Source organism: Protopterus annectens, chromosome 8.part1 (assembly GCF_019279795.1).
Source record: "Protopterus annectens isolate FY-2018-M chromosome 8.part1, PAN1.0, whole genome shotgun sequence".
Classification (NCBI taxonomy): Eukaryota; Metazoa; Chordata; order Ceratodontiformes; family Protopteridae; genus Protopterus; species Protopterus annectens.
This window is the reverse complement of record NC_056742.1, coordinates 395,364,970-395,389,024: the sequence shown is the minus strand read 5'-3', so window position 1 is coordinate 395,389,024 and position 24,055 is coordinate 395,364,970. Positions and strand designations below refer to the sequence as shown.

The window sequence follows — 24,055 nt, the reverse complement described above, 5'->3', positions numbered from 1 at the left end:
TCCGCTTTTGCTTATATCATGCCGTCGGAGACTCTGACTACACATTTAGCTAAAAAGCATAAGGAAAAGTACCAACACTCGCGGTCCGCGGTTTCGGCCGAAACCGCGGTTAAGGCAACCGCGAGTGTCTCGGTTTCGGCCGAAGCAGAGTCCGCGGTTCTTCCTTCGGCCGAAAGCATGCCTCCTTCTACCGAGGCCTCTTCCAGCATGGCTGAATCTGCTACTGAAAATCCACCTGCTCTTACAGTTTCTCAGGATTTATCAGATACTATCCCCTTAGATGTATCTACTCCTGCACGTGGAGCTGCTAGGCCCCCTGCATCCATGTCAATTAAGGCTTTTGCCAGGGCTAAAGCAGCTAAATCTTCAAAGGCCGTGCCTGCTAAAGCCCCCTCTCACAGGCCTAGCTCTAGTACTCAAATGCTTAGTCTAGCAGAGGATCTCATTTCTTTGATCAGGGGAACCCAGTCTCACCCTGACAGGGCCTCTCACCCACCTCCAGAGAAGAGGCTTAGAGCAGAGCCCCCTGAGCCAGTTTCTTCAGATTATTCCTCTGATGATTCAGAAAACACAAATCCTCCAGAGGGCCCTTACTCTCCATATGAGGACTCTGATGCAGAGGATTCCATACCTTCTGCCTCTCCTCCTGAGGAATTTTCTTTTGGGGAAACCTTGCATGCTATGAGGGAACAATTTCAATGGCAGGGCCAGGATTTTTCAGATTCTAGGAAAAGGCTTAGGACCTTTTTACATTTACCACAGCATAGGCCTTTAGCTATTCCTCCAGTACTTACAGTTGTGGATGATGCATTTAATGATGCTTGTACTGCCCCTGACTCACTGCCTCCAGCCCCTGCTAAGCCCGACAGATACTACAGGGTTCCGGACACACATTATCATTTATACAAGGCTCCTATTGCAGATCCTGAAACTATTTCACAGGGCCCCAAAGCTGTAGCAGCTGCCTCTGCCAAAAAAACCCTCCCCTCTGAAAGAGAATCTAGGGCATTGGAGAGATGGGGTAAAAAAGTTTATACTTCTGTTACTCTTTCGGCTAGGGCCTTAAACTGTCAATTCCACATGATACAGTATCAGGAATTTCTGTTAGATCAGCTCACTAAAAAACTGTCCTCGCCTGAACCTTTAGACCGTAAGTCCCTTCAGGATTTGGTGCATAACACTCAGCAGGTCAGTAATCATTCCTTAAAATGCGGCTGTGATGCACTGGAGGCTTCCTTTAGATCAGCTATGACTGGTACAGTGATCAGAAGGCATGCATGGTTAAAAGAGCAATCCTTACCAGACCATGTAAAGTCAAAGCTTCTAGATGCTCCCATGGAAAAGCACAGTTTGTTTGGTTCCCCTGCACAGCAAGTGTTGAAGAAGGTGGAAGAAAAAGCTAAATCTGTCCATTCTGTCCAGACAGTCAAGGATTTCTTACAGGTCCAGCCTCCGAGGTTTAGTAGGAACTGGCCTTCCAAGAATTGGTCCTTTCCAGACACCACCAGAGCACAGAGAAGCAGAAATAGATGCCCTAGAGGCAGAGGTCAATCCAGAGGTGCCTACAGGGGACGTCAGTGGCAGCCTAACAGCCAGTGAACTACTGCCACAGATCCAGCCACTACCACTTCTACAGGACAATCACAGTGACTTGGCTCTGAAACTGCCTACCAGGGAACAACTGGCAGCACCCTTAGGCGGAAAATTAGCCTTATTTTCAGTAAATTGGCATTACATTACAGGAGACAAATGGATTTTACAGACAATAGACAAAGGCTACAGGTTTCACTTCCATACTCTTCCAAGGAAGAGAGGAATGCCAAACCTCCCTCCAAACCAAAGGACAAACGCTCTACAGCAAATAGACCACCTACTAAGGGTGAGAGCTATAGAAAAGGTACCGGCTATGCAACAAGGACAAGGATTTTATTCAAGGCTTTTCCTAGTACCAAGAAAGGAAAACCAATGGAGACGTATCCTCTACCTGTCCGCTCTAAACACATATCTCATTGTTCCAAAATTCAAAATGCTGACCCTACAGCAACTTCTTCCCATGCTGGGCAAGGAGTCTTGGCTGGTGACTCTGGATCTCAAGGAGGCATACCTGCACGTCCCCATACGACCAAATTGCAGAAGATACCTCAGATTTCTTGCAGGATCAGAGCATTATCAATTCTCAGCATTGCCTTTTGGCTTATCTACTGCGCCCAGAGTATTCACGAAATGCCTGGCATCAGTAATTGCTCATTGCAGGCTACAGGAATTCAAATTTATCCATACCTGGACGACTGCCTGTTACAAGCGGACAGCAAAGACAAATTAACAAAAGATTTGAAAAGGTTATTCACCTGCTGCAAGCCCTGGGATACACAGTCAACACAAAAAAGTCAAGGCTGATACCATCCCAAAGGATAACCTTCCTGGGTGCAGAACTGGACGCATCAAACCAGATGGCATTCCTCACAGCAGAAAAACAGAAGCAGCTACCACTCTATTTCATGGCATTAACAACGCAGAACCAGCTTACAGCAAGGAAAATCCTGCAAGCCCTGGGTTACATGGCATCCTGCATAATATTAATCCCACATGCCAGGCTACGTATGAGGAAGTTGCAATGGTACCTGAGGAATTTATGGTCTCAGCACAAGCACAGCCTAGAAACCCAAATTCCAATAATTCCATGCCTGAAGCAAGAATTCCAGTGGTGGGCCCAGGCCTGTCAATTGAACAAAGGACTGCCCTTCCACAGGCCTCACCCAAACCAGACTATCACCACGGACGCCTCAGACCTCGGTTGGGGGGCACACATGGTGGACAAGTGCATACAAGGCTTATGGACTCAAGACCAGATGAACCTACACATAAATCAAAAAGAGATGCTGGCAGTAAAACGGGCAATTCAGACATTCAGACCATTTCTTCAACAGGGTAATTTGCTGATAAGGACGGACAACACCACAGTCATGTGGTATATCAACAAACAGGGAGGCACACATTCATATCCTCTATGCCGGATGGCAATGGACCTCTGGAATGTGGCCCTGAGCCTCAACATTCAGCTCCAAGCCATATTTGTGCCAGGAAAAGAAAATATACTAGCGGACATCTTAAGCAGAACCACCACGGATGCCCACGAATGGATGCTGCATCCAGACATCTTCAAAACCATCACAAGGAAATGGGGACTGCCAGAAATAGACCTGTTCGCATCCCCACACAACCACCAATTGAAAAAATTCTGCACAAGGACATACCACCCACTTGCTTGGAAGGTGGACTCCCTATCCTTCAGTTGGGAAAACCTGACAGCATATGCATTCCCACAATTCTGCACAAGGACATACCACCCACTTGCTTGGAAGGTGGACTCCCTATCCTTCAGTTGGGAAAACCTGACAGCATATGCATTCCCACCTCTTCCTTTGATGCACAAAGTGCTACTGAAGATCAAAGAGCATCACCCGAGGATCATCTTGATAGCTCCAGATTGGCCAAGGCAACATTGGTACCCGCTACTGAGGAGTATGTCCCGGGAACACGCATGGCCTCTACCCTTACTACCTCTACTGCTAACACAGAACAACTTCAAAATCCTGCATCCAAACTTGAAAACACTGCAGCTAGCTGCTTGGAACATTACATAAGGAAAAATAACCCAGATTTATCTCAAAGGGTTAAAGACATTATCTTGGAGGCTCACAGACCCTCAACAAGGAAAACTTGTACAGCAAAATGGAAAAGATATCTCATTTGGAGTGCAACAAAAGGAGTGGATGCATCATTGGCAAACATAGCTAACATCCTGGAATACATAGCTGAGCTTTTCCACAATGGTCTCTCTTACTCCTCCATTAAGATTCATGCATCAGCAATTTCAGCAGAATACAACATGGATCCTCCAGTCTTTTCTCAACCTCTACTCAGGCAGTTTCTCAGAGGAATTAAAAATGTAAAGCCACCAAGGAAACCTCCATTGCCTACATGGGACTTGAACTTTGTGTTAGAAAAGTTGACACTTCCCCCTTTTGAACCAGCAGCAACAGCAGAATTACAGTACTTATCTTGGAAGACTGCATTCCTGCTTGCAATCACTTCAGCTAGAAGGGTTTCTGAATTACAGGCATTAATGGCAGTACAGCCCTTCCTTATCTTCCATCAGGATAGAGTGTCCATGAGAACTAATCCTACCTTTATGCCAAGGGTGGTCTCCAGGGTATCATTAAACCAAGCAATACACCTACCAACTTTCTTCCCCAACCCACAGAACAGGGGGGAAAGATTGCTGCATACCTTGGATGTACACAGACAATTGCGCTACTACCTGGACAGAACCAAGAACAATAGAAAAACTGACCAGCTTCTGGTAGCATATGCAACAGGAATGGAAGGAAAAGCAATTTCAAAACAATCTCAAAATGGATAGGAAATTGCATTAGATTTTGTTACTCTTTTCATGGAAAGGCAACTCCAGAAAACATCAGACCTCACTCCACAAGGGCTACAGCCACTACTACAGCTTTCTTACGAGGAGTGGCTACCAAAGACATTTTAGAGGCTGCTACTTGGAGCTCCGTGCATACATTTGCCAAGCATTATAATCTACCTTTATACTCCAGATCCCGAGCAGGTTTTGCCACTGCTGTTTTGCAAGGGATCTTAACTACACCATAAACTCTTAGTGCCTCCTTAGTGCCTCCTCCCCCAGTTTGGCTATGGTATTCTACCCATTTGTTAGGACTGCAGATGCATCCTTGAAGGACATAATACAGTTTTGTACCTACCATAAATGTAGATGTCAGAGGTATGCATCTGCAGTCAGGATTACCCACCCTCCTTCCCCTCTGGTACTCCTAGGGTATTTGCCCATCTTGTAGCTAGCTGGGGGAATCTATTATGGTGTATTTGTTTGTATATATGTTTATACATGTTTATTTATGTTTGCTCTCTATTGTTTGGAAACATTTGCATTTATCCAAATTTAGCCTTCCTAGAGGGCACCTGGCATCTGGGGCAAGAAACACTGAGGAAAATGGCGTCGGCTAATGCCTTTATACCCGCTGAACTGCAGCTATGACGTCGGGTGAAGTGCGACATCAGCCGAGGCCAGATCCAGACTTTGGAATCCGGCCGACCGAAGGGCTGCCTGGGGCCAGGACAACCCATTTGTTAGGACTGCAGATGCATACCTCTCGGACATCTACATTTATGGTAGGTACAAAACTGTACTTTCTTTCAAGATCTCCTACTTCCTTAAGTGATCCTAAGGTGTATGACATGAGTGGACAGCATAATACTTTAAATGCGTGTTCGAGTTTTACTACAGTAATGCCATCAGTACGCCCTAAAACTAAAGGCCACAGTCTATCTACTTCAAATTTTTTTACATCAGGAGAAGTTCCTTCAACAATTCCCCCTCCCCATATCAATGGGGAAGGGGGACAAGCGAGGCCGCTCTGCCAGTCGTGGGCGGCAGAAGCGGAAACTCTCAGAAGAAAGACAATCCAATCAAACACTCAAGAAAATGTGGAATCACAAGAATGTGATTTAATTTGGAACATTTCCAACAAAATATTAGATAGTGATGAAATTAATGTGTTGAATAAGGGCCTAACGTTTATTCCTACAGCTAAAAGCAAACTAACTGATGTTCTGATAGATATAAACATTTTTGTGAGAAATGTTCTGTTAAGGTATCAATATGGAAATGACATCAGTAGTAGCTCACAGCCCTTAAAGAAATTGAGTGATTATGTACCTCAGAATCATCCATTATTGGAAACGTTTTATAAAATAGTTGAAGAGGATATATACGAGTGCTTTTCAACTAGTAAACCTTGCAAAGTACATAACAATTTGAATTATCATGAAAGGCAAGCTTTAAATAGACTTAGACTAGATCAGAGCGTTGTCTTTAGACCAGCGGACAAGGGAGGTCCTATAGTAGTTATGGACAAAACCCATTATGATATTAGTATGGAGAGGATGCTTAATGATAACAAATACTATGAGGTAATTGATAAACAACGTCTTGAACACATTAAATATAAGCTGTATGGCATGATATGTGAATTAGTTAACAGTCATATCATAGATAGAGAACTGGGTGACTTCCTATTAGTAGAATATCCAGTAATACCCAAGATACACAAGCATAGCACTAACCCTCCCATCCGACCTATAGTTTCAGGAGGTGGATGGTGCACAGAGCCGTTATCTCTATTTGTTGAGAACCACCTTAGACCCATCATTGATATGAACACACATATCCTTAAAGACACGAAACAATTTTTAGTTTATTTATACCATCAATTCAGTACTTCTAAATTGACTTTGGATATGTTTGTTACATTAGACATACAGTCATCATTTACGATCATCCCTAATGACATAGGTGTATATGCTATAAAACAGTATTTAAGTAAACATAGCCAATATACTGGTCAAAAAATAGATCTGATCTCTATGTTTATGGAGGTTATACTGGAGCACAATGTTTTTGTGTATAATGATAAAGTATATTTACAACGTGATGGCGTAGCAATGGGCACATCTTGTGCCAACAGTTACGCCAACATGTTCCTTGCCAGCTGGGAGGAAGATATTTTGTTTCAGCATGAATTACACATTCACCATGTTCGATTCTGTCGACGTTTTGTAGATGATGTCTTCCTGGTTTGGCAGGGTAGTTTTGAAAGTTTACAAATTTATATAGATGAAATTAACAGTATGACTTCTTACCTGAGATTTACCTCCCATTACTCTGATACTAGGATAGAATATCTAGATGTTTATGTTGAACGGGTAATGACTGATCAAGTTAACACTGGGGTTTACAGAAAAAATTGCTACAGAAATGCCCTTTTACATAGGAAAAGTATGCATCCCCAACATATATTTCGCAATATAATCAAAGGACAGAGTATGAGGATTCCAAGGTTAAACGCTACAGATTGTTATTTTCAGGATGAGATTAATAACTTTAGGTATAGACTTATGCAAAGAGAGTATAACGAAAATGAAATCAAGATGGGTCTAAGCAATATTAGTGAGTTTAGGCAAGATAGAGCTGCACCATATTTTTCTGAAGGAAGTAATGCTACTATATGTAGAGAAAGGGATGCTAAATACCTAAGAATACCTATGTACTACACTAATGATAGAAAATACATTATAGATATCATTAATAAACATTGGCATATTTTGACAAGTAATGATGACTTTAAACAGATAATAGGCGAAAGACCCAATTTTCTATATAAGAATAAATTTAATCTTAAAAGACTCTTATGCCATCCAATTAATAAAGGTGAATTATCTATACATACAGGCACTAGTCGATGTGGCAATTGTAATTTCTGTGCCTATATATACACAGGTAATAGTTTGATACATCCTAACACAGGACACATTTATCATTTTCAGGTTACAGCTTCTTGTTAATACTGAACATATAGTATATTTAGCTATATGTCAGCTATGCCAATCATTTTACGTTGGGAAAACTAATAGAATGCTTAAAACTAGAATTAGGGAACATCTCTATGCTATACGTATAGGACATAATCACAATGCCCTAGCAAAACATGTTCGTAGTGAGGGTATACATCATAGTTTTAAGTTTATGGTTGTGGATCAACTTGTGCCTGGTATAAGGGAAGGAAATATACGAAATACCACAGAGAGAAGGGAGGTTAATTGGATTTTGACATTTAGGGCAGATAAAGGAAAGGGCCTCAATGATAGGGCATCCATTAAACTTGCTCTTAGAGTGAGACGCCTTAAGAGAATGTGATAGCTCCTTTGTTTATCACTGGTTATATATAAGTATGTATTAGCTTTATATCATCGGTGTTATAATGAGAGGTGTCTGTACGTTAACATTGGTATTGATGAGAGTATGCCTTGAAAATACTGGAATGATATTTATATTCACTTATTAATTTAACATTGGCGAGTATGCTTGACATTAGTTGCTACTTTGAGATATGCATTTATGATTCTTAGAATTTGTAAGTCTAAATTAGTAGCTATGATATTTAATTTCAAGAGTAATGTTAACTGCTTATTTAGTATTATGGCATACTCAGGATACTTATGATGTTTGCTGCTGTTATGCTACATGTGTCGGTCTTGTTGCGATTGTACTGCTGGGTGGGATGTGCGTGATCGACTCGCATTATGTCCAGCATCTCAGTGGATATAGGCATTTACCATCTATTGGAGGGCTAGGTACTGAGTGTGGTCTGGATTGGTCGGGCGCATACTACCTAGCTGTGTGGTCTCGATGATGCTGACGTCTATGGTCGCTAATTCGGAGTGGCAGTAGATAGTAGAAATTAATTAGATGGTATGTACATGATTGATTTTTTGTAATGTATTATTTTCAATACTAATAGATAGACCGTCTTTAGAGGCTCAAAGAGTATTTCTCTTGAAGCGTCGTGTTTCATGGGAATTTTTATTAAATGCTTTTAAGTGCTTTTATCTTTATATGTGATGAATGTATTCAGATATCGGGATATTTTTTTACACATTATAAGATGCACAGGTTTGATGCAATTATTTTTGGGTGTAACGGTATGAATTTATATAGCCATTTATTGCAATCTATATATTGTAAATGTAAATAATTCACATTATACAAGCATATATACGAATCAGGGGAATTAAGTTATATTGAAATAACTCATAACGGGCTACTTTAGTTAACAAGTAGTCTACCATTGTAGCCCATTGTAACCTATATATTGTAAATGTAAATAATTCATATCATACAAGCATATTAACGAATCAGCGGAATTAAGATATATTTAAATAACAACTTATAACGGGCTACTTTAGTTAACAAGTGGCCTAACATTGTAGCGAATGTAAGCTGAATATATTTTTAAATGGTTTACTATGGTGGATGTAGAGAAATGTATACTTTTATGAGTTCATAGCCCTTTAAAGAGCTTGATTAGAGGTCATTCACGTGCTGTATATATAATGAATTAAGTAAAGCATTTGAATGTTAACGGTCTGAAGAAGCATTAGTGAAAGCGCTTACCATTTTTTATACAAATAAAGGTCAACGTTTGGATTTTTATACTTCATCTACTTTATTTACTTGCGTATTCTTGTGGACTTTTCATGGTAGTAACTTTTCAAGCCTTTGGTTACCTCTCAGCATCGTTTATTGGATTATTTATAAAGTTTCTAAATTGCCTGAATGCCTGGTATCACTTTGCAACACCATGTAATGCTCTCTTAAATATGCCTATTGTTAAAAAAAAATTCTAATATTTTCATTTTACTATTTTATTATTTGGAGCTAACTCCAGCTTTTGTAATATATTTTAAATTGAGCATCTGAGCTGTTATCAAGGTGTCAGCTTTAAAATTCCAGTTGTGTAATTTTTATAGCATGCACTTCAGAAATTATGCAAGCTGTAGCAAGCAGTTACTTTTTAACTTTTTTTGCAGTCAGTATAAATCATTTCTTTCATAGCCGTTTAATGTTTCAGCACTTTTCCTCTTATTTGGGAAAATAATTTTTAGCCTGTTCTGACTTTTCCCCGTTTTCTTGTGTAGCATACCTTTTAAAAAAAAAATAAAACTCAGTGTCATCTTCATTTACTTTCTTAATAGCAGACACTTCTGTGGATTTTCTTTCTTAATAGCAGACACAGTTCTGTGGGTAGCAATTATATCAGCCATTTTGACTAGCAGTCATTGCTGCTGAAGCTTCAAATTAGTCGCTTAGAGTCCATAAAGTACCTTAAGAGTCATGTAAGTTTGCCATTAATGCCTTTATGGAGAGAACCACAGCAAGAAAGTAAAACTTTTTATCTATTGTATCTTTTTGCCCCTTGACTGTTGGCCTTCAAGCTTCTAATGGGCTGTCATCCAGGCAGTCATGTGGATACTTGTGCTGTTGCCAGTATGCCAACCCCTGCCTCCAAGAAGTGATGTGAGCATCACATCACTGCAAGGGCCACCTGTACCCTTCAGTTCTTGCATGCATGCTCCCATACCACATTCTGCTGATTTAGTCTTCCAGTGCTTGGCAAGCCCCTACTCCCCAGTGAGGGCCTGTTACTTGAGCTGTGGCAGAAATTAGGTGAGAACTTCCATCCACTCCTGGATGAGCATGAAAGTTCTCCCTGCCTGTGCCATCAAATTCTCAAGTTATATCTGAACTTGTCACCTGGGTTGTAGTCATGGATTTATCCCTCTACCCTGCCACCCCAGAGTTGAAAAACTAACTCTTGTCAGCTGAGTGAGCGCACATCAAATAACAGCAGTCACTCCAAAGAACAGTTATGTAAATGAACAGTTTAACTGTGTTTTAGATAATTGCTGTGCCTCCCAGATTGCAGCTCAGTAGAAAAATGTGGGTCTGTTTCTGTCTTCACCGATAACGCAGGAAAACTAGCTCAAGTAGTTTGTCCGTGACAGCAAAAGAATAGAAAAAAACTATTATTTGCCAATTCCCTGGCCAAAATGCCCCACATACACCATCATTAACTCCAGTGATACATGAGCACGCAGTTTTATTTAGACAAAATGCCAAATAGCCCATTTAGGCTGTGCACAGGAAATTATACAGTCACTTGCTTAGTACCTTAAATGCAGGTTTTCAGTCGGAGTTAATCCCAGTAGTTCTAGTCTATGCAGGTTCAGTCCCACACAGCCCTTCCAGCTCAGAAGCTGTAGATTTAATTCAGAGTTGCAGGCCTTTGCTTCTTAAGGCAAGATAGTTTGAGTCTCGAGTGAACCATCCCACCAGGAACCACAAATCTTCAGACAGAGCCCCTGGTCTAGCCCACAGTGAATCACCTTGTTAGGTGCAGCCTTTTATACAACCGTAATAGGTAATTAAGGTCTCCATTTAAAACGTCCAACTTTCTGGCAATTTTTTCATCTATTTTTCAAAGGTTGATAAAAGCAGCCTCATGTTTTGTGAGAATTTAAAAAGAGAAATCACATTTAAGGACATGTTTCATTGTTTCTCGAGACAATATTTCACAATGTTTTTAATTGATATATGAGTGTCATTGAGATGATCACCTTATCGAAGTTTATAGAGCAGTGCATGATTAACAACACTGGTGGTCAGATTTCATGCACGGCGTATTGAAAAGTACGTGGTTTTGGCTGTGCAAAATTGTGGTACAGCAGTTATTGGAAAAATGCAGTTTCCTAACTGTTGTGCAGTCCTGTAGTTTGTATATAAAAGGTTGAAGATGTATGGGGTGGTGCACATGGGCTTGCCCCAGCTAAAATGCAGCTTTAGGTTTTCTGGTGTTAGTTGGCGAGTGTGGTGTGATACTATTTGTGTTTTTGTTGGGGGTGCGGGATTTTGGTTGGAGTGTGGAGTTTTCATGTGGGCGACTTTTGCTTAAGTAATGGGTGTTTTCAGGTATGTGTGGTAGTGTGTGATTTGTTGTGCCTGCAGTCATTTTTTATGCATGTTTTTATACACGTTGCAGTCATTGAGTTTGGTTCTTTAATATATACCCATACAAACTGAGCCAGCATGGTTTTGGGAAGTATGAGAAAACCATATTATAATACAGAGAGAGAACTCACAAACCCAAGAAGAATATGCAGATTCCCCAGAGGCACAGACTATAGGTCAGGTTTGAACCCTGGTGCTTTGCGATATGAGGCTAAAGCAGTACTAGAGAGCGCTAATGCTGCCCTGAAGGTAAGCATGAACAGGATTGTGTGCATCTTGATGCCTGTTGCATTGTATTGTTGCTGTTTTGATAACATGATCTGTTTTCGGGCAAAGCTGTCTAATAAAATTTGTATGGTATTATTAAATGCAGTAGTTAGATTGGATACATTAAATTGACCATGGGGGGTGTCTGTGTGTGTACACACGCACGTGTATCTGTGGTCTGGGAACACCAACTGTGGCAGGGCTAGCCATCCTTTGGTGTGAACATTGGCTCTAGATGATTGTCACTGTTGAAGTGACACCCCAACCCTGTGTGAAAAAATGGGAAAAAGGGGCTGTGGATGGATTGATTGCTAAAATCACTGCATTCCGTGACATCTCTGTGCTGTTGGGCTAGAAGGAGTAGAGTTGTTATAAAGGTGTTAGCATCTTTCTGTCTATATAAAGCGGTGTCTCCCATATCACATTTGTGGTGGTAAGAGAAAACTGAAAAGTCCATTAATTAACTGTATTGCTTGATATACTTTACTCCCCCCCCCCCCCCATATGAAATTGTCTAATTCCAGGCATTATTAACCAGAAACGAGCGTAGTAGTAAATTGCATTTTAGTGTAGGCAGTCTAGGGGTGTTTGTTTAGATTAACAGTTTGAAGGTTAGATGAGTATGTGGAAAAAGTAGGTTCTGTTACACTTGTAGTTTACAGTAAAAGTCACTGTCTTTATAAGAATTACTGTAATGTGTATGTAGCTTGTAAATATGGTGTTGCAGTTGTCTTTGCTTACTTTTTTCCCATATGATTCATTCTTCATTTTGAGGATGTGTGATATGTAAATCTTTGTTTTTATTGAATTAGTCTGCATGACTGCGGTAAAAGGAATTTCCCAAACTAAGCCCTGCACACTGTTTGGCAGATTGATATACTTTTTGTATAGATCTGCTTAATTTCTTTTTCATCCGTCCTTCCTCTTTTACACTTGTAAGCTGTATTGTGAACATGTGGTAAACATTTTACATAGCTATTTGTGGCTGCTGCTGTTTGGAGATCTGTTTTTGTGAGGGCTGTATTTTGACAATAAGGAACTTGCTAACATAAAAATGTGGGCGAGTGCTGACATTAAGAATTATGCATTACATTTGGAGAAATTCTTGGTATGTAGTTGTACACCGTAAGCTTGCTTAGGGCAAACGCAGAAGATGTCAGATTGGTGCTGTCACTGAAGTATTGTGTTGTCACTTAAGTAAGATGCATTGAAATGGTGGAGGTATATCTGTAAATGTTTTTTCCTACAGTTAGATTACTAATACAACATCTTTGTAGGTGTGATTGCTGTCTGGGGTCCTGAGCAGGTGGGAACAATATTTTGATCCACACTTAGGTTATTATTAGCAATTTCTTCTAAATCTATATGCATGGTGATAGGGAAGGGGATATTTTATTTATTTATTTTATTTTACATTTGTTTACTGGGATGTTCCGACTGGATACATGTCCATTTTCAGTGGAGGCCCGGGGAGAAAAGCTCCAAATAGACAAACTTACATACATTACACAAGAAGTTGGATAACATTAGAAAATATAAAATATAAAACAGTGATTATGTACAATGGCTTAGTAGTGTTCCCTAGTAGGGACTCACAATTCTCATGGACAGACGCAGTTAAAAGCAAGAGATGTCAGATTGGATATAGAGCTTGGTGACACAGTTGCATGTTATGATATGATATTTACAAATTATGCTTTCAGTTTATAACTTGATCAGGGTTGGTACATGGGCAAAGCCAGTTCACTTTGAGATACTGGTTGAGATTTTTTTTAAGAGACTTTTGGAGGATTGTAGGGTTATATAGTTTGGCAACGAATTCCAAGTTTTGCCAACAAAGTTGGCAAACAGGGATTCACCAGCAGAGTTATTAGCTTTGTGGGTTTGGACCAGTAGTTTGTTGGCTGACCGTAGGGATCTCAGGTTGCTATATGGCTTAATAATATTTATAAGTGAGGGGGTATCCTCAGGGTGGTACAGAATTTTGTGAGCTATTAAGAGCTGATTGAATGGAATTAAGCTGGACAGTTCTAGCCATTCTAGTATGCTTGCCTGCATGTGTCCCTCTTCACTGAACTTATTACAAGTGCATCAACAGTTTTTATTCCAGTTCACACTTTTCCTCATTATATGTTAAACCATTTTTGTGAAGAATCAGTAATTTTATAACTACCATTTCCACATGGGTAACTGCACTTAAGCCTTTCTGTGTTTTAACAGTATACTGACTTCTCTTTATACAAATTGTACCAAGTTCATACATTACTTTTGCATTCTTTATTTTTAATAGAATTTATCCTGTTTGTGGACCAGTCTGTCGTCTCTCTCATTCTTGTTCATGAAGTCCTCTTCAAACCAGACTCAGTCTCACTTCCTGAATGTATCCGAGTCTTTATATACTGCACTGTTTCTATTGTACAGTTTATGTAAATGTTTGTATTATCTTTAGGAGTGTCACTTCATCTGGTGTTTTTAGCAGTTGTTGACACAACATTTACCGGACACTTTCAAAATTAGTGTGCCTGTGACGTGTGCATGTACAAGGCAAACCAAGGAGAAACTTTGCAGTGTGGGGTGTGTAAAGTTCACTCCCTGAAATACATTATGCACCTAGTTCACTAAAAAAATCTAAACTTTAAAATAGTAGGTAGTCCACAGCCGAGTTAAAAATGGAATATCATTTATTGAAATAGACTAAAATACGTACTACAAATAATAAAATAGTAAGGTAAAGTTTGAATTTTATTAGTGAACTAGGTGCATAACATACTTCAAGGAGTGAACTTCACTCTCTCCACACTGTGAAGTTTCTGCTTGGCTTGTTTTTTACCCAGTATAGGTTGCATACAGGGTTTTTTGAGAATTTGAGGGGTACCACGGATTTTTTTTTTTTTCTTTTTAGTGTAGAAGGCAGGTGCAGTTATTTTCATTTGAAGGTGCAGGATTAGCTTTGACTGCCACTGCAGTGCAGGCTCTAATTTCTTTGGGTAGGTTCTCTCATAATTTGGAACAAATAATAGAAAAAGATTGGTCTAAAGTAGACAAGTGAGACAATGCTGAAGATGGTGCATTGTTTAACTGAGAAAGGAAAGCATAGTGAGAAAAGGTTAGTTTAGAGGAGAATTGTGAGGGTATCAGTTATATTGATTAAAGGGTTTAAACCCACCTGACATATCTCATTGTTATGAAATGCCTTCTTCTAAGTCCTGGTTCCTTAATTGTAGTACCAAACTGCAGTGCTTGTGCAAAAGTTATTCATTGCACGGTTGCTGTCACCTCCTACGCTTGCTGCATTTCTGCATCAGCTGTACTGTCTCTGTAGTTTGCTTCATTATCCAGTTTCCTCCACCTCCATAGACTTCTCTGTTTCCAGTTCTTACTACTTGGTAACTTAACCTCTTATTCTGTTCTGTACAACAGTCTCAATCCTAACTGCGGTGGTGGTGCTGCGGTAGCGTTGCCGCCTCGCAGTAAGACGCTGTTCGGTTCGATACTAAGCTAGAGCTTCTTCTGTGTGGAGACGTGCGTGAATGGGCTTACCTTCGTTGAAGGTTGTGCGTCAGAGCTGGCAACTCGGTACGTAAAAATCTACTGCCAATCATTAGTGGACCGGAGTTCCACTGTGGCGACACCTAACCGGGAAAAGCCGAAAGAAACAAACAACAATCTCAATCCTATCGCTTCATAGCTTCCTTCTGCAGGTTGTCTTGCAATTATGATACCCCCAAAGTTGTAGTTAACACCCAGCTCACCGTTTTTACATATTCTGCCCCTTCCACAACTTTGTCTTTCTCTATTTCCATACATAGGAGGGTTTCTGCGTTGTATGGGAAGAGCACTTAGTCAGCCTTGTGCAAAGAATAGGGAAATTCCTACAGTGTCCCTAGCCAGATTGCCCCTTCACTGTTTAAATGCCATATTGGGTGTCACCAGAACATAGGTCATAGCATAGCATGACTACCATGGTCAGCAGTAAACCAAACTAATTTTACGATTTGAATCAGAACCGCAAAACTTGGAGCTGTTATAATCTGCAGTGATCATCATTTGATCACTGTTGCAGTGGCCTTGGCTATACGATTATATTCTGCAAAGGCTTCAAAAGTCAGATAGTCTTCAAAAGCCTTTGGCTTCTTGCACACAAGTGTCTAGGTTGCTTGGCAGCTCGAGCTATCAGAGGAGAAAGCCAGCAGCTTAGGTGCACATCTCTTCAGTACTTTCTTGCCATCCTTGCAAGTGCTGCTGTCCTTGGCTTCAGAGGATCGATGATTGGATTCTTTCTTCCATTGTTGGGCAGCTAAGTCCCCCTTTAGAAAAACCATGGGAGAGTCAACTTCTTCAGTCATGGGATATTCAGTGGGGAGTGCATTCCTGCATAGTCCGGCTAAGAGGCATATTTCTTGGGGTGGTGAGCCATCCTTGAGTTGGTTCCCCCTTTTAAGGATGTTCCTAGGGAAAAAAAGTAAAAGGTTAAACGTTAATCTTCCTCTGAGTGTTTTTCTTTTGCTGAGAAGTTTATTAGCTTGGCTAAAGTTTTTTTTTTTTTGTGCAGGCTTTAGGACCTTTTGATAATGATTGAAACTTTTGTGGCAACAAACATCAGTTTCTGAGAATTCCCTGCCAGATGTAATTTTGGTGATAGGGCATCCTTTTTTTTTTTGTCTGTATCTTTGATTCTGATTCAGAAGAAAGTATTTTTCCCTGAATGTCCTATAGAAGAATTTCCTTATCTGAAACTGTTTCTAGAGTAAAAGATGTTTCAGTGGGAACAAGTTGATATCCCTTCTTTTTTGAAGAAATATGATTTATTACAGTTGGCATTGCCACAACCTATGCCTGTTGCTTCTCTTTTGTCAGCCTTGAATGATGTCTTTGATTTTGCTTTCAGTATGCCAGACAACTAAAACACAGCCCCCAGAAAAGGCAGACAGACTTTATAAAGTTCCTCAGTTATCCGAGATCTGACCCTGTAGCTATTTCTTGGGTAGTCTAGCTGCAACAAAAAATCTGGTCAGCGTGAGGAACACTACAGCCAGTTTTCTATCTTCAGAAGATGAATCCTGTCTGAATTCTGATATGAATTCTGTATCCCAAGTAACTAAACATACTTCAAAATGTGCTCTGACTGTGCTGACTGTGTGTCCAGGGCAGCAGCTTCTGATTTCCTTTATGAGGCATTATGCATAGGTACGTAGTGACAAGTTTTATTTATTTATTGACACTCTGTTAGTATGCCAGCAGCTCCGCTATCAAACAAAACAACTCAGACCAGACAAAAAAAAAACATATTGTACATCTATGCAAAACAAATATGAAAACAATCCCCAAAAGTTCTGGCAGGCAATTAAAAAAAACATATTGTACATCTATGCAAAACAAATATGAAAACAATCCCCAAAAGTTCTGGCAGGCAATTAACTTGCTTCTCCACCCAGGTAAAGCCACAACCCCAGAACCAATAACCAAAGTGTGAGTACTGCCTTGCAGATCAACACCTACTTTATAAACACCATCCTGTCCTTAGTTACAGGGAACTGTTCCACCCCACCATCTCTTCCACCTAATGTGGACACTTAACAACAACTCTTTTGACCTCAAACCTGTCCAAACTAGCACCATAAGAACAATGCTGAAAAAACAGAAACCTTCTTCCTTAGCAGCTGACCAACTCCCAAATAAGTACCTCAAACTTTCAGCCGATACCATAGCTCTGCCTATCTCCATTCTTGTAAATAGGTCTGTAGCAGAGCAATATGTCCCAAAATTGTGGAAAGTTTCCTATATCACCCCTCTGCATAAAGGACAAACATCAGCAGAATTAAACAATTGTGGACTCCTAGCCATCCTTTCCCCCTATGTCAAAATTCAGAAAAAATGTATACACACTCAATTACTACAATACCTGCTATCTCACAACCTTATCTCTCCCTCCCAAGACTGTTTCAGACCAAAACACAGCACCACCACAGCCCTAATTCATTTCTCTAACACCATCAACCAACTCAGAAATTCAAACAATATTCCTAGACATGTCAAAATTGTTCGACACTGTTTCCCGTCAGAAACTTCTTAATACTCTTGCCTCACTAAACCTATCAAAGACTTCTCTCTCACTTGGTTCGTAAGCTACCTTTCTGACAGACAACAAGCAGTATGATGTAAATCCGAACTCTCACCCCTTCTGCCTGTCTCTTTTGGAGTCCCCCAAGGATCCATACTACGGTCCCTTCTTTTCACCATCTTCTCTAATGATGTAGCCTCATCCAGAATGCATGCTAAAGTAGTTCACTATGCGGACAGTTCATCTTGCTCAGCGGAAACCTTACCAGACCTCCACATATTAGCCCAACAAGCTTTTAATGATATAGAAACATATGTAAGTAAATCACAACTAATTCAACCCCAAAAAAGGCACAGTTAATGCTATTTACAAATAGCAAACAATCACCGACCACCCCTCCTTTCACCATCTCTCCGCAAACACAGTCGTCCAGCCAGTTGAGTATACAAAACTCCTTGGCGTGACAGTCAACAACAAACTCAGATTCAACAAACATATAGCCATCACAATTAAGAAAGTTCACGTCAAACATGGGTCACTGTAAGCAAGCCATTCCGCACTGACAAGACCAGACTAGCTATAACCAGAACCTTCCTCTTCTCTACGCTCCTGTGTGCAATTCGCCCTCTTTACCAACTTGAAAAGATCAGACTTAACCAATTTGGAAACTTGCTACAACAAAATAGCCCGCTTCGCAGCCAACCTTCCCCATCAAACCCACCGCTGTATTGCTCTACATAAATTAAATTTGCTCATGCTACCTAACCTTCTCCATGTCTACCAACTTAAATTCACACACACTTTCGTCTTCCATCCTGACAGTAGCCCATCCCTGAAGGAGCTGCTTGTTCCTACTCATGCCCACGAAGTTTAATATGTGCAGCTAGAAACTTTCTCACAGTAAACAAAGCTAACAACACTCATAGTAAAGCCCTGTTCTCAAATCAGATAGCCAAATTATGGAACACCCTCCAAAACACACCTAAATCTACCAGTTTCAAACTACTATTATTTGAATCTATCCAAAAAGTGGCATTGCTCCTGCGCCAAACCTACCTATCTATATCAAACAGAGCTCCTCATTAGCACTCTTCAAGAAAAATCTTGATGATTGGATGGGAGATGGGAAATTCACCCCGGGGATCACTTCTGTGGCTCTGCTTGACAGGGGCACAGGAAAATAATTTTCTTGGGAGGCAAAAGCCAGGGTACCGTTTGGCTAGGCTTATATAGGCCCTAGGGCCAATAGCCTAGTACCTATGAGTACTTCTTTGTACAGACTAACTAGATGGTGTATTCTGCATCTTACTATACGTGTACTATCTTATTATCCTATTTTGCTTATATTTCTGTGGAGCTCTTCTCCCCGGGCTTCCACAGAAAATGGGCTTCTAGCCCAGTCGGATTTTTCCGGTAAACATTTGTTTACCGAAAAAGTCCAAGTGGGCAAGATCCTATTTTCATTGGAGGTCCAGGGAGAATAGCTCCATAGAATGCAAATTATAACAGTAGATTAATATAATTCACAATAAAATATATAGTGATAAGAGAAGAATATAAACATCCAACAAATCATCAGAAAATATACAAGGTAGATTCATTTGAGATAAACAAGTTCCTGGCAAGCAGAGGAATATAGGATATATTATAGTATAGGAAAAAGTGGCAGAAAAGGGTGCAAGAAAAAGGAGGGAACTTTCCAGAAAATTGGGCAGCCCAACAATACAGAAAGACTATTGGTGCATCCATCCTTCCCCCAATTCGCCACATCCTTCGACTTGTCCCAGAGCCTGATTCTCCACTTCCCCCTCTGACAGCAGATTATTGCAGGCAAACAGTTCTAAAAGCTATCCAGGAGGATTACAGATGGCAGTGGGAAAGCTTGCCTCCTTTTCAAGGAATCTTGCCTCATCCACCAAATCAGACTTCCCTGTTTCCCCCAGTCATCACTCAGATCCTTTATATGGGGTTCATAAAACCTAGTTCCCTCAAAATGCTGGGGAAAGAATTCAAGAATTTTTCAGGTGCATAATAAGGGTCTGTCTTGGACGTCAGTCCCTGACCTATCATTTTTTAACTTGTATGTTAAAGTTTGAGTTTAAAATGTTAACCTTACAAACTGTCACCTCTCCTTCCTCCTCTTGAGTCTTTTGTTAATACTACATTTGAATGATACTTATCACATTCCTTCTTCTTCTTTTGGCTTTTCCTGGTTAGGGGTCGTCACAGCGGATCACCTGTCCGCTCATGATTGGCAGTGGAGTTTTACGGTGTTGAGTTGCCAGCCCGGTGCTCAACCTTCCACAGAAGGCACACACACTCATGCCTAGGGCCAATTTAGAGTGTCCAATCCACCTACAACATTTCTTTGGGACGTGGGAGCAAACCGGAGCACCCAGAGGAAACCCACGTGACCACAGGGAGGACATGCAGACTCCGCACAGAAGGCACCCCAGTCGAGAATCGAACCGGAGAACCTCTTGCTGTGAGCCGGCAACGCTAACTGCTGCACCACCGTGGCCGCCCTATACTTATCACATTCCTGTTGCCACAAATTTCAAAAGTTTTTAGCATTTTCTGTTTCGGGATTGCATTACAAGGTCTCTGCATTACCCATCGGGTTATCCACTGCTCCAAGGGTGTTTTTTACAGCACCTGTGATAGACCATTGCAGATTGCATGTTCAGATTTTTCCTGATTTAGATGACTTAATGATCTTTACAGTCTTTTTCAAGTGTCTCGAGTCTCTTATGTAGGTAACCAGTTTTGTCAATCTGAAATTAAAGATCAACATTCCAAAATTCTCGTTGATTCCTTTTCACAGGATTGTGTTTCTGGATTGCCTTTTGGATACATCTATGCAAAAGGCTTGGGAGAAAGTGAATTTATATCTATAACTTTCCCTGACTTTCTCATATCCGTCTCAGACTTTGAGAGTTCATGGCATCTGTGATTTTTCATGATTTCTCTTACCATGCTACACATGAGAAAAATTTCAGTGATACTTAAAGGTTGCTTGTTCCCATCATTAGCACCTGCTGACTTTTCAAATTCCATTGTTGGAGAGAGTTACTTTGTTGGAGAAACCAGTTGCCTTTGAATCCTGGTCTTCCTTTCTGTCTCTCGCACATCCTCTGCATAGTCTGTAACAATAGATGCATCAGATTGTGCATAGGGTGTTGTGTCTGTGGGGTGAAAGGTCTTTGGAACAAACAAGATAGGCCAAAGCACATCAGTGTGAAAGAGATGCTGGCTGTTATTCATGCTGTCAATTCTTTTCATCGTCACAGACAATACCACAGTGGTACGTAAAGTAACAGGGAGGCACACGTATTACCCTGTTTGGAGGTTGGCTATGTTGATTTGGGAGGTCACAGATTTAGCACTGTTTTTAACCCTCCAAGCTTTCTACATTCTGTCAGAGCAAAATGTCTGGCAGACAAGCTGAGCAACACCAGAACAGACCCTTAGAAATGGAAATTGAATGAAGGGTCTTCCAAGAATGGATTCAGTTGTGGGGAACTCCTCATGCAGATTTGTCTGCCTCTTTTCAAAACAGACACCTGAACAAATTCTGTTTTAGAATTTGTTGTGGGCAAGCCAGGAAGGCAGATGCCTTTTCATTTTCTGTGATGAGAATGTTTCGTATGCATTTCCACCCTTTCCACTGATATCCGTGATCATTCTGAAGATTCAGAAGGACTCTCCAAAGATAATTCTGGTGATTACCTTCTAGCCCAGGCAGCAGTGGTTCTCTCTTCTTATGGAATTGGCCAAGAGCAGTTACCACAAGCTTCTTCACACAATGGATCTACACTTATACAACAGGGAGTTTGATGTGCCCCAGTCTCAAACAAATACAGCTGACTGCCTGGATGATTCGGTACCTTTTAGACATTCTTTTCTGAGGATATGCATCAGGTGTTGAAGCTGGCCAGATACTAGAAAATCTTATAATAGCATACAGAGGAGATTTTTTTTAACTTATGGCTCAGTAGGACACTCCCGATAAATGTAAATAAATAAATACATAATTGTGGGCTCCATGGACCTCTCTTGGTTTCTTTCTCACTGGTTTACAATATTTGTCAGTTACTATCCCCTGGCCTGTCTTACTCCTCTATCAAGGTTTATCTTTCTGCCATTTATTTATTTATTTGTTTATTGACATATGTAGACCAGGAAAGTCCGACTGGGACAGAAGCCCATTTTCAGCGGAGGCCTGGGGAGAAAAGCTCCACAGACACATTATGATTGCACAGTATTTTACAAGAATTTACAGTACAAAACAGTACAATATAACAAAATGAGAAATGGACAACTAAATTGTGGGAAGTTACAATAGCAGAGAAAGAGTAATTTTACAAGATTTGTATATATAATATATAATGTGTGTGTGTGTGTGTGTGTGTGTGTGTGTGTATATATATATATACATATGTATACACGTGTATATATAATGTACATACATATATAATATAATATATATATATATATATATATATATATATATATAATATACATATAATATATATATATATATATATATATGTACACACACACTTTTATTCTTTTGTAAGTATTGAAATAGCTTGAAAGTTACGAAAGGAAAAGATCACTGGGGGGTAGTGTTAGGTTGAAAGAATTAATAAAGGGAAAGATAAATCACTAGTGGTGTAGTTTTTAAAAGGGTGAGGGGCTAGAATGATAGTTAAGGTTAGTGAGATTTATAGTAAGAACAGAGTTTTAAGTAACTTGTAGATCAAAAAGAGTTTCCTACTGGTTTTGATGGGTAAAGATTGGGGTAAGCTAGAGGAAGGCTTAAGGAGAGTAGGATGTTTATCTATTTGGATAAATGCAGGGGCTGATTTTAGTATTTAGTAGGTAGTTTTTTAGGCATAGTTTAAATTTATTGAAGCAGGTAATGGTGTTTATGCTGGTTGGAAGTGAGCTCTATAGTTTAGCGACACTGTATGAGCTTGTTTGCCCATGGATCCCACCTTTTCTTCAGTCTGTGGTCAGGCTATTGTTGAAAGGGGGTTTGCATGTAAGACCTCTTGGAAACAGGTGCCACCTTATTGGTATCTCAGTTTTGTGTTGGAAAAGTTAATTTGGTCCCCCCTTGAACCAGCCTAAAGTAAGGACAAGTTATCTTTATGGTAGGGAGTAGTGACGGTAAGGGGCATGCCGTTTGACCCAGATAGTCTGTGCCCACCATCATTTTTGTGTTTCTTTATTAAAACACTGCAGGAGATGAACTGTGCATACTGTGTCAAGAAATACAGACTGAAAACTTCTACAATTCTTATGATTGTATTCCACAGTTTTTTGTGCATTTCTACAGGTTGATGCTGTACCATGAAAAAAAAAATTGTAAAAGTTTAAAAAATGTTACTTTGAAGTTTAGAACTGATGAACTAAGAGACTATGTTAAAAATGCATGCATGGGTCTGTGTGAAACTGTGTGGTTGTGTTGTGAAAGTTAGAGATGAGATAAACTTATGGACTGGAGGGTGGAGTTTTGAAGCTGTTTTGAAATGTGAAAAAAACATGACAAAATACTTGTCAAGTGTTGTTTTTGTGGCTGGTCATAGAGGAACATTTAAGATAAGCTGATCAGCTTAAATCACAGGGTACGATGTAACTAATGTGGGGAGAAGGGACATACAGCAAGGAGGTGTGTGCCTGAATTCAAATTGTGTAAAAATAAGAGACATTTTTGGATGGATTTTCAAGATCAAACAGGAAATAATGAAAAAGGAGAAAAAGACAGCATACACAAGGAAGGAGAACAAGAAGTTGGTATAGAGGGTGATCTAGGTGAGAGGAAACTGTAGCAGAAATAATATATGGGTAAAAATGAGGTGAGAGAGAGTGCATGCAGGAAGAGAGGCAGACAAAGGGATTGATAATAATTTTTTGAAGTTCTACCCAGTGGAAAGTCTGACTCTATGGATTATTTACACACAACCCCAAGAAAATAGTCAACTGGGGAAAGAGTAAAAATAAGAAAATGAAAATTTAAAAATAGTTCTACAAAATTTGAGAAAAAGGAATAGCAACAACTTGCACTTTCAATAAATGCGAACAGTATTAGCACTGTAAGAATGGAGTGTTAAATGTTATGTGGATCATCTGTTACGAGAATGTAAGATTCCTGGCAAGTAAAGAAAGATTGCAAACAGAAAAATTATGGGATAAAAAGTACAATGTAGAACTTGAAGTGAGCATTGTTCTGGAGTGGCTGTGTTGTGTAAAAAAATAAATAAAAAAATAAAAGTGAC

The 24,055-nt window shown here is 40.0% G+C and overlaps 1 protein-coding gene across 1 annotated transcript in view; it reads left to right on the top strand.

The window, feature by feature from the left end:
* The window catches only part of N4BP1 (NEDD4 binding protein 1), a 679,137-nt gene that overhangs the window by 162,547 nt on the left and 492,535 nt on the right, over positions 1–24,055 (top strand). The window lies entirely within an intron of this gene.